The 12,254-nt window shown below is 35.4% G+C and overlaps 1 protein-coding gene across 3 annotated transcripts in view; it reads left to right on the forward strand.

Annotated features, from left to right (window-relative positions):
• The first annotated feature begins 6,456 nt into the window (after nt 1-6,456).
• Nucleotides 6,457-12,254, forward strand: part of SIPA1L2 (signal induced proliferation associated 1 like 2) — a 118,570-nt gene continuing 112,772 nt past the window's right edge. For all 3 annotated transcript variants that reach the window (XM_035899716.1, XM_035899718.1, XM_035899717.1), the window contains exon 1: nt 6,457-6,526. The gene's annotated coding sequence lies outside the window, so the exon portion shown is untranslated. The remainder of the gene's footprint in view (nt 6,527-12,254) is intronic.

The raw sequence follows: 12,254 nt of genomic DNA on the forward strand, positions 1-12,254 counted from the left end.
TATATAATTTTTATATTGTGACAGTATTTGTGATAGATGTGCTATGATAGTATGCGATAGTGATAAAATTATCAATTTCCCTTTAAACCTAGTGGTATGTGTAGCCTGATTAGTGCCCTCATCTGCTTGACTTCTTTTAAAATTCAAATTTTCCACACACCATTGGGCAATAGAGGATTATAGATCTTAGAGCAATGGATGTAATTCTTACTATGATGGATGTTGATATTTTTGAAACTCACAAACAAGTGTACAAACTGAGGTGCCAGGCATCCTGAACCAGCCTGAGTTATTTTTCATTGTGCTTGTGGCTTTGGTACAGCAGTTCAGAATATGGAGTCCAAGAAAAATCTGTAAAGGGGGGGGGGAATTCCAATTTGGGGTTGTTTGTTGTTGATGTTGTTTGGTTTTTGGGTTGTTTTTTTTTTGTTTGTAACATTGCAACCAGCATTTTTATTAAAAAACTTGTCAAATAAGGGAGGATTTTTTTTTTGGTAGTCAGAGGCGGCTGGAACGTTGATTTGTACACATTTATCTGGGCAGCATAAAATTAAGAAAGAATTTACAGGTTTAGAAGGAAAATCCAGTTCATAAGTCAATGTTTAAAAGAATTGGGGTGTCCCAAGCCAGGGATTTTACAAGTTTTGAAGCAAAGATACAGCCTTGCATAGTTTACATTAAGGGCCTTGAAAAAACACTTTGAGTGTGTTGTAGCAGGAACTACATGGAAAAAGGAAAGACAGAGGATGGAGCTGGGGAAGAACTGGAATGCAGTACAAACCAAGTGAGTGCCTGATCAGGGATATGTGTTGTTTCTTGAGTCCATGCTTTTATTATATTTCACTTTCTAAATCTTGGTGCCTTTTGTTTTTCCATGTTTCATTATACAGAGCTAAGGGGGGAAAAATACATTGTTGATCTTGTTTATTGTATATCTTTGTTTTGTTTCACAGTAAAGGCAAGCTGCTACTTCCTTAACCTTATTGTTTTCTATTTCTCGGTCTGTATTTAAAAAGAAGCAGCATATTTTCTCCCTGAAATGAAGAATTACAATAGATTTCATGTATGAAACACCTGCACAGTAGGAAGTGAAACGGAACTTTTTAGCTCTCGCTGTTTTACGGCAAGATTTCTGTTGCCTTTCCTTCCTGTAAACAAAAGGAGTCACTTAGAGAGTGGGAAATAGGCTGTTTGCAGGATACTTTCTGTATGAAAGGAAGGAAAAGTGCCTTTACAGAGATCAGCCTATTGTGTTGGGAATATTGGAAGTTATATGGAGTTAAATTGAGGTTAGTGTTTGGAGAGGAAATAAACAGCAATATACATGTAATCACTTGTCTTGACCCTGAGAAGTGCTAGATGCCCTCATTAGTTGCTGAAATCAAAGCAGGAGTTAAGACATGGAGTGTTTTGGTTTGGTCCCAAATCCTACGCATAACTTGTGATCATTGTAAGGACTTGATCAGACATAGGCTACACTTCAAAATAAAAACTAAGAGCTTATGGGACGCGGCTTTTGTTTAAAACCAAGCACTTTTGATACTTGTACTTTTAATTACTGGTTCGAGTTACTTCTGCACAACTGTTTTCCAGCTGACTGTCTTTGAAATACAGCTGTCTGCTAGAGAAATGTAATCATTGGATTTTTCTTGAAAGTAACGCTTTCAAATGTACATGTAGAGTATACATATTCTCCAAGTTCTGCTTTACCTGTGAAATACATTAACTGTAGTTCTGTTGTGAATTGGGATATCTTGCCTGTGTTATAAAATCAATTTGTGTGAATTTCTTTGATTTTCATTTATCTTCTGTAACACAACCAAGAACCTTTATCACCAGTAAGAATTGTGGATTAGGTATTTAACTCTAAATTCCTTTTAGCCGTTATAGAATAATCTGGCTTTCTTGAAACCTCAGGTGTCTATATAAGATGATAGGACAGACAGTAGCCTTGCCAGTAAAACTGAGCAAGGTAGGGAAAAATATGCATACAATATTATTTGTCATTAGCTGTATCTATTTTATCTTCAGTTCTTTTACTGTAGTTACACTTGACAAAAACTGCTATAATAAATTTCCATTTTCATTTCTTTTGCTCCATATATTATAAGTAGTTAATATTTGAATACCAAGAAAAGGCATTTGTGAGCATGGAAATGAAGAAATCAAGCAAGATTTTTTTACTTAATAGATACTGAATACCACTTTTGCTTTCAAAATGTGTCTTTGAGGACAAAAAGCCTTAACAGCAGTGTTCCTTGTTACAGAAATGATTTTTTTCTTCCCCTACCCCCCGTATGATGGATCCAGTTCCTCACACAGAAATCCTAATGCCTGGGCATTTCAGTCTAATTTGGCAAATAAGACTGGAGTGTGTGCCTGTGTGTATGTAAATAGCAACTGAGAGTGGTCTGGTGTGTCTCAGTGGATGGAGCGTGTGCCCGTCTTTGTCTTTACAGAAGAAATAGAATGGTTCCTTTGCTTGCCTGTATTTGGCTTTATGTTCTTCTAGGCCAGAAGTGTCTGTCTCCTTGTTTGCTTTCTCTCTCTCTCTCTCTCTCTCTTTTTAAAAATTCTTTCTTCATTCTAGCTAGAGTGTTACCAAAAAAGCTACTGCAGTCATGAATGAGATTTGGTTTAGGGATAGAGGAAAGCATAACGTTTCTTCTTAAAAGATTGGAGTCTTGAAGAAACAAATGCCAATAGTAGCCTACAACCTAGATCAAATGACTCAAGGCATTAGCTAGTCTCTGTAGTGCTATGTGGAATTTATTTTGCTGGACTACATATAATTTTGAACATAATATTTTTTTCAAAGTGAAAAAATGAGATCGCAGATGTAATTACACTCTTGTCCTGAAAGTTCTTAAAGAGGAAACTATTAGGTTTGTCTTTCACATGTAAGAAATGCTTTCCTTAGACATCTTGCAAATGTGACAACTCCAGCTCTTTTTGTATCTATGGGAGTTTGAATCAAACTTCCCTAGTGGATTTGCTAGGCTTATCTTTTAGAGATTCACTGCTGCTTCTTCCTTCCCATGAAAGTTCTTCTATTTTCCCTCAGACATCCCAGCAGAAATTTATGCTAGGGGTCGAGCATGTCCAGGGTACACGAGACTTACAGTGTAGGTTGACTGCGGCAAGTTGATATTCTGGACATACTGAACTTGCTGTGGAGCTTATCTCTGTAACCATCTGTACAGTGTTTCAGAGCACCAGAAGCCTGCTTGAAACTAGGCTCTCCTGACTGGGATGCTGCCCATCTGCCCATTCTTGTTGGAATCAGCTTCTTCTGCGTAGCCAAAACTTTTTGGGTAGAGAAGGAAAACTTACCTGGAGAAAATCAGATGTCTGTACCGGTGATATTCTCTCTGCTTTTTCTATGATACAAAATAGGAATTGAAAGTATTAAAAGATTGGACATAAGTAATACCAACGATTCATGCAAAAAATGTTTTCGTAGTTGAAAATGAGGTGCTGTGTATGGCAGGCAACAGTTCTGAATGTCTGACCTTTTGCCCAGCAGGAGCACTGTAAGGATTGGCCTTCCTAATCTACTTCTACCTGCATTTCAGATATCTTCTTACGTGAACTCTTCTTACCTTGTCATTAGCCGAGTTGGCTTCCTCAGTAACATTCCCTGCAGAAGCAAGGCTCTAGTTTTCAATTCCAGAGGACATTTAGAAAAAGAAAATACTAACAAACTAGCAAACGAAATTCATGTGTTACTTCCTGGAGAATAAAGTAACCCAGAAAGGAGTCTGGGAGTAGTAAAAGATGAGAAGTCCAGGAAAAACAGATGTATGGTAATCGCCTTATGCACAGGAGACTTAGGACATCTAATGCTACAAATAAGTTTTACAGTACATTTAAGAAAGTACACATAGTTTCTCCTGTTTTCTGATTTAGAATTTGTTACTTTATGTGAGTTTAATGGAACATACATTAATTTAAGTTTTGAGTGGGTTTTTTCATTTGTAGATCTTCATGAATGTAGGGGCCAGATGTTATGAGGAGAACTCTTAGAATGCTAGTGAAGTAATGAATTGGTTTTTAAAAATATATTAAATTATTTTTCTTTTCAATTCTTAAATATTTTTTCCCTGATATACAGTGTTCTGCATAAAAACTTTGGATTTAAAAAAATTATTATGTGGACAAAGCCTAGTGTTTTCCCATTTGGCTACCTCACAAAAGAACTATATAATCCTCTAAATCCTACTTTACTCTGTGGATCAATTGATTCCACTTTCTACTCCCATAAATAGACAATCTGGCAATTGCCTTTGAGACAGATATTTTGAAGCTTGGTTTTCTAGCAATTTGCAATGTAAGAAAACATCTTAATTTTTTTGTGAAAAAGACAACATGAATAATGATAATATTTTCATAAATTTATTTATAGAAAACAGAAACAAGTTTCTTCTGTAAAATTGACCAAATTCCATAGCCATTCTAAAAAATTATTTTCCATTTTTGCAATTGCTTTCTTATGTATTTACTTTTCTGGTTCTCCCTCTGTACTGATGGCTGATGTTTCCTCTTATCCACATAATATACTATATGAATCCAGAGGCTCCTATGGGAAAATAAGGATGGATTTTGGTTATTCTTATCTGTCTGGAGAGGCTTATTGAAGATTTTTGTGTCTTCACAAATATATATATATATATATATTTGATTATGATTCAATTTCATTTTTACATTGGAACAAATGTCTGTCTCACAGTGACACTATAAGACTGCAGTAAGAACTTTTACCTATATGGAAATATGTGTATCATTTATAAACTGTGATAATCCTTGTTTTAAATTGTTGACTCCAGTTTGTCCGGTTAGACTAAAATATATGCCAGTCTACAATTTGTACAAGGATATGTAGTTTTTCTTCCAGCAATAATCTAGGTGAGAAAAGAAACTTGTCCTGCTGGACTTTCTTTCATTCTTCAGCTGTTTGTTTCACCATATGCAAGGATTGTTTAGGATTTGGATGCTCTTATTTCTTATGGGTTTTAGATGTTGTTACTCTGCTCTCAAGTTCTTCCAGGATTCATGAATAAAAAAAGTTAAAATGTTTGTCTCTGGCTTTAGTTTCAGATTTTACTTGAATGGAGTTTGTGTTTGAAATTTGTCTTCATCAGATGTAATTTTTAGGTTAGGAATGAGATTTTTCTTTTTAATATCTTGTTTGTTTTTTAATTGTGTCTTCTGTTGGCAAACAGATTAGTTATCTAATGATGTTGGTCAATACTACTAGTGGTGTAGTTCAGTTTTGTTTTAGCTCTCCCATAAAAGGGGCACTGGCGAAAGTGTTTGCTCAAGCTCTAAGTCATAACTACACTTTTTTGCTACTGTGAGCATACTGGTAAAAGTAGATTTAAGTGACTGCCTAGTTTTGACTAGGCCTAAAATGAGGATATTAGTAAACTGTCCTGCGTTCCATCTGTATGGAGTTTTTTGTTTGGTTTATGTTATTGATGTCTGTAATATCTAGATTTATAGTTGACTTAGGATTTTGAAGCTTTGTATTCTTTTCCGTTGTATGTACTGTTCTGTAAAATACGTACTAGAATTCTTTTTGTCCCTGTGATGGGGATTTAGTACAGGAAATAACATCTGTTCCTGCTGTATGTGTGTCCTTTTTCCTTTCTTTCAATATGAATGTAACATTGTGCATTTTCAAGCTAGATTTTACTATCTGAGGTCATGCTAAAATGAACTCCCTTTGAAACTGTGTTAGCGCAGATATGAAATAGAAAGCCATACGACCGTGATAGTTTTATGTTCTACAACTCTGTGTGTTGATCAGACCTATCAAAAATATTTTCACTTTACATATGCTTTTATTTTACTTCATTCAGAAGTAATAATATTTCCCTGTTTGTGAGGTTGAGTATTCTGCAGTTTAGTCACCCTTGTTAATGTTTCAACAACTTTGTTTTGTTTTGTCTGCCAAATGTAAAGTTTGCAGTGCTAGATACTTTACTGGCTGTAAGTCATCCCACAGACTCTCATAGACTGTTTCTAAACTTTTTGGAGGAACTGACTACTCTCTTCCCTCAAAACATTTTATGGAACTTAATGGTTTTTTCTCAGACTTGTAATTGAAAATATTAAGCTACTTGCTTTTTATAATACAGTTCTAGGAATAGCTGTAGACACTTTATCATGACCTTTGAAGAAAAGCCATAATGAAACTATTGACAGGAACTTACACAGCTAATGGCTTTAAATCCTCTGTTGCAACACATCACATGGTATGTGTTACACTAGGCTGAGTTTTAAAGCCACTGAATTGTTCTTGATATTTTATTTGCATGTATAAGTCAGTAGATTCTCATTTTACACAAGTGTTCGTTTAAGATTATTGTTTTTACTTACACCTTAGTATCATAAGTGGGCATGTTCACCTAAAAATAAAAAACCACAGAAATTTCTCATTTGACTTGCAGGTATCTCCATTTTACTGATATCTGAAAAAAAAGTGACTCAAGTTGGCATCCTTTGGGAATCCTTCTAGCCAAAGGTAAGCATAATTTCTAACCAGTGGCAAAAATATTTTTAGTATACCCTACCTTTTAAATAAAATGGTAGCTGTGCTACTGTCATTCTTGATGTTTGACATCTCACAAACTGAATTTCTTTGGGATATCTAATGCATTAATAAACCCATAAGAGAATCATTATATTGCTCATCATACAAGTGGTTTAGTCTTTTTTTTGAAATCTGTAACTTGGCAGATTGCCTCTCATTAATATTGAAGAGTATGGTACAATCACTTTGAGGCAACACTTACTATACAGCTGATATTATACAGAAGGATGGTTGCATTCCTTAATGCATTGTGTAAGCCAAAAATAAAATCATAATTTTGGTGATTTGGAAATTCTTAGCTTGATCTTCCTCTGGAAAAGAGCTAATATGACCAGAAATAGACAGTAGCATAATAGGCTGAAAGTGTCCTTTGTAAGGCCTAATTAGGCTGCTTGTAGAAAATCCTGAGCCTACAGTTGCCAAAAATCATGACATCTTGATATTTTCTGCAACAGGAGTTAAGAAGTGCAGTCATCCTCCTGTAGCTCTTAATTCTGCAGACTCCTTGATCCAGTCCAACTGGATTGCTTTATGGTTCTAGCGTATGGCTTGGGTTTAGAAATACTTCATGTTGGCTGAACACAGTCTGTCATCTAATGAAGACAAGCTCCCTGCAGCGCAGTGAATAAATGAATAATTTATTGGGGGATGAACAGCTTCCTGTCCATGTGTACATACATGTTTACTTCTGAATAAAATCTGCTTTGAGGGATTTATAGATAAATTGTTTACTTTCAACAACTTGCAAACGTTTGGGAAGTATTTCAATACAAACTTGGAAAACTTCATCAAATTCATTCGTTCTATTTTCACTCCATGTGTTCACCAAGAATACTATAACCTAGAGAGAAATTTGCCACATAAATAATTCTTCAGTTAATATACCTAGTAATCTGGTCATTGTCAGACATTGTAAATATGTACTGTAACTACTTCTATTTGAAGACTGGAGTGTCATATTGATAATGCGAAACAGTGGAAAATGAATTGTGTATAACTGTGTGAGACTTGAGTAAGAGTTTCAGAATTATGCTTAATTGCTTGTGGTCCAGTGATATGTATGCAAAATTAGCAATATGTATTTCTCATATTACGAGGTGAGAGAGGTAGTAGCGAGTGGGAGAAGTAGTTGTGGGAGATTTCTTTTGTAGAGAAGAAATAGAATAGTACAGGGCCACAATATGTCATGTGGCTCATTCAACGTTCCTGGGGCAGTCTAATGTTAAACAAGTATCAGAGGTGTGTACCAAAAGTTAAATGTAATAAGTGTTTGTAGATTTAAGGCTATAACTCAGGATTTCACAATTTTACAGTTGCTGAGGGAGAAAGTAGGGAAGTAAAATGCTGAAAACTTGTTTAAGAGAAGCTCTTCATATTTTACCACTTTCATGTTAGGACTGAAGTTACCCTTCAGTGTGTATCATAGGAAGAAGTGCTGTACTCATGTTCCTTCTTTCTGTGTAATGGGAAGATTTGGAGGAGGGGGAAGGGGAAAGGTAAGTCCCTTCTGCCTCCCTTCTTTCTAGATTAATAATATTATAAGGATACAGTCAATGTGAAATCAAATTGGGTTAAAAGCAGACACAGAAGTTTTAAGTGATATTCTACACTAGGCTGCTGATTTTTATAGCAGTCATTTTTTCTTTTTTTTTACACAAAGCACAGAAAGAAGGAATTATATACCTTTATATACCTGGGAAAATAAGTAAATGTACTGAGAAACTAGTCTAATTTAGCTTTTTTCATGATTGTTGTTGTAACTGAAATGTTGGGTTTTGCAAGCGTAGATAACTGTTCTGTAAACAAACTATAAATTATATATGATTATAAATAAATTATATTAAATGTTATACTTCATATTCTTACTATATTCATTCTAGTCTCTTCATTTCCAGTCTATTCAAGCACCATACTTTTGCAGTAAATACAGCGCTCCACTGCTCTGTTCTTTTACACAGGAAGAATGTAAAAGATAATTACTGAAGCTGGTTAGAAACGTCTGTTTTCTGGCAAAAACTTATTTTGCATGATCCATTTTTTTTCTAAAATACTCCTGTTTCAGGGCAAGAAAATAAAACTATTCTGAAAGAAGAATTGATTTTTTAAAAAATATTTTGTTTTAAATTTATTATGCATTTATTATGAGATTTGTATGGATAAATGCTTTTGGATTCCGTACAGGTTTGTCAATCTATTCAAAGAATCATAGATTTAGGAGAGTCTAAATAATTGACCTTCCTTGCCAGTGGTTTGTCTTGGTTGGCTTATGCTTTGATGCGAGAAACAAAATTGGACTCTCTTTCCAACCACCTGAGCCCCTCTGCCTTCTGTGCGCTACAGCAGTTAAACTAGGTGGATGCTCAATAGCTACATATTATCATTTATCAGGTTTTAGGTGGCTTCCTTTGCTCACATAATCGTAATAGTTTCTTTCCCCTTCTCATCTAAGAATCTATTTTTCCATAAATGGTCTGTTCTGTAATATGAAATAAGATCACCAGACTCCTGTGTTACTGAGCCTGATGAAGCTCTGCTATATTAATGGCAGTGTAGAACATACCTCTGAAAATGTTACGTACTACTTTTCATATAACCAGTGTGCTTTGCTTCAGAAATAGTCAAACTGAGAGGACAAATATTGTAACATATTTTGTGTTATGTGTTGTCAAGAACATCTGCATTTGAATAATGCTAATTATGTAGTAAATGAGAACTTAACACTGGTAAATCTAGTCTAGTATTGTATGATGACCACTTCTAGTATTGCATTTGCTTTATCTTTTGGCTGTATATCTTTTTTAAAGAAATCTGGAAGAAGCTGAAAAATATAATTTGTAATTCTGTTTTGATCTCTCTCTATGGTTCAAAGTAATAGTAGCTGTAATATAATAATGCTGCAAAAAGAATGAGGATTATAGATCTTTAATCTTGCGCGTGTTGATGTATTAATAAGGTGCTTTGTTTTTCTTTCATAATTTGCAAGGTATGTAACACAAGTAATATTGCTGTTTACAGCTGGGAGAAGAAACTTGTGGTTTACTCATCTATGAACTAAACACACATTGATTTTTATTTTTTGTTTGTTTGGTTTTGTTCCATGTATTCTGCTAAAATGCTTATGTCAATTAATTCTCTCTATATAGCCTACAATTGTGGTAGCACTGGTACTGATTGATTAGCAGTTTTGGTAAATCTGATTTGAAATACGCAAACCTAAGGTATTTTGTAGACCATAAAAACTTATTCACTCTTTTTCTATCATGAGTACAGGCATAAGAAGATAGAAAGGAAATTATTCTCATTGTAGAAAACTGATTGTGGTTTTGTATCTGAAGAAAGCTAAGTAGTTAACCATTTATTAAAGAATGGTAACACTAAGAAGTGAAAAATATTTGAAGTTTGTTTCTGTTTAAGAGGTGTTTTAAAAATGGTCACACAAAACTAAATGTTTGAGAAATGTTTGCAATTTTAAATATTTAAAAAGGGATCCAAATTACTTAGATTGCTTAGCTCTTGCAACTGCACAGGCCTGCATTATGACTGTAGATGTACTGCTAAGGCAGAGGAACAGATAATAAAATTAGAGGCTGTACATCCACACAGAATATATGTGTCAGATTTAAGTGATAAACTTACCCATATTTGCCTTAAGTCATCATCTGCTTCCTGGGTCATCTTTTCATTGGGAGCATGTGTCCAAGTATATGAAGTGAATATAGAATCAGTAAACCTAAATGCAGCATTTGGTCTTAGTTTTGCATCCAGTGGCATATTTTCTTTTAATAATAATAAAAAAATAAGTCCCATCTTCACCTTTAGCTACTTATAAACTGACCCACCATTCCTTTCACATTTTTGATAGTTATTGTATAGGAGCACACATGTGTGGGACATCTTATCCAGTCTTGAAGTTTGGTATTTTGTTAGTGTTTTTGTGACCTGGGAAAGAACCTGCTTCTAAAGGCTTATGTATTTATGTGAATTACTGAAAACCTAATCTATTGACAGTTTGTATATGGTGTTGATAGTTACGATGTGGGGGGTAGAGAGAACGGTGTAGTTCGTACATAAACATACCATAGTTTCAGAAACTAATGCAAAGAAAGAATCTATAGCAGTTCAAATTGATCCACTAATACATGTAGAGTATAGTGTGATACAACTTTTTCATGGAAGACATGGCATGCATTTGGTGCAAACAAAATTGTTTTCAGAAGCTGAACAGTATTAGACAAATCACAGAATTGCTGAGGTGGGCAGGCTTCTCTTGAGATCATGTAGTCCAATGCCCCTACCTAAGGATGGTCAGCTAGAGCAGGTTGCTCAGGGCCAAGTCCAGTCAGGTTTTAAATATCTTCAAGGGTGGAGACTCCACAACCTCTCTGGGCAACCTGCTCTGGTGTCTGATGCTCACAGTAAAAAAGTATTTCCTTATGTTTAGATGGAGTTTCATGTGTTTCCATTTGTGTCTATTGCCTCTTGTCCTGTCAGTGGACACCAACGAGAAGAGTGTGCTTCCCTTTACATTGACACCAATCAGGCACTGGTAAGATCCCTCCCTGAGCCTTCTCTTCTCCAGGCCAAACGGTCCCAGCACTCTCAGCCTTCCTCGTGCGAAAGATGTTCCAATCCCTTAATCATTTTAGTGGCACTTTGCTGGATTTGCTCCAGTAATTCCATATCTTTCTTGAACACAGTACTCCAGATGTGATGAGGGAATGAGTGAAAAATAACTAGCTAGAAAAGCAGATAGGCATATACAATTTTTGTCAATAGCAAATATTCAGTAATTCTGTCCAGTATCTCGGATCAAACTGTTATCCTTTATTTCCTTTGTGAGAAGAATTAAAATATACTTAGAATCATAGAATCATAGTATGTTTTGGGTTGGAAGGGACCCCTAGAGGTCATCTAGCCCAACCCCCAGGTATAAATAAAATATCAAGCTGCTTTATTTTTCAAGGCATGTTGTGCTATATATTTCAGTTTTGGAGCAGTATATAGTCATAATAATCTTTTCATCTGTCACCTGGGTGGACAGGTCATGGGTAAGTGATCCAATATTTTGTTAAAAAGTTATTAGCTCACATACTACAAAATACTATTAATGCTATGGGTGGGTTGTTTGTTGTTCTAAAATCATATCAATCTGTGGAGCTGGTCTTCCCAGTCTGGTTCCCTTCTGACTGTCATAAATCTGGCAGGACTTATCAGGTCAGGCAGAGGGCTATTTTGGTTCCTAAAGGCAGCAAGCGAAAAAAAATACCTGTGCTATGTTAGGTTTCTCTGCACTGTTCTTCACAGGGTCTGTGGTTCTGGAAAGATTTATTAGGTTGACTGGATTTGTCCTTTCAGCTTGGAAAGCAGTAGGACTCTCTCACCTATTCAAACGCTATATCACTCTAAATAATAGAGATAATGGTTAGAAACACTAGTTGACCACTTGTGAAGGCATGCATTATTACTGAGGTTCACCAAAAATAGACCTCAAGGTGAATTAACATGCAAGTTAACAAAATGGAACCGTTCACTAATTTGTGGTTTGTGCTAGCTGTTTTGGAGAGGACACGGGGAAAAAAAGAGGGAATCCTGGCAGTTCGTGTATAAGGAAAGGAGAGCTAGGATCAAGAGCTGGAGAGTGATGAGTCTTAGAAGGGAA

This window comes from Egretta garzetta, unplaced genomic scaffold, assembly GCF_000687185.1.
Source record: "Egretta garzetta isolate BGI_Z169 unplaced genomic scaffold, ASM68718v1 scaffold118, whole genome shotgun sequence".
Lineage (NCBI taxonomy): Eukaryota > Metazoa > Chordata > Aves > Pelecaniformes > Ardeidae > Egretta > Egretta garzetta.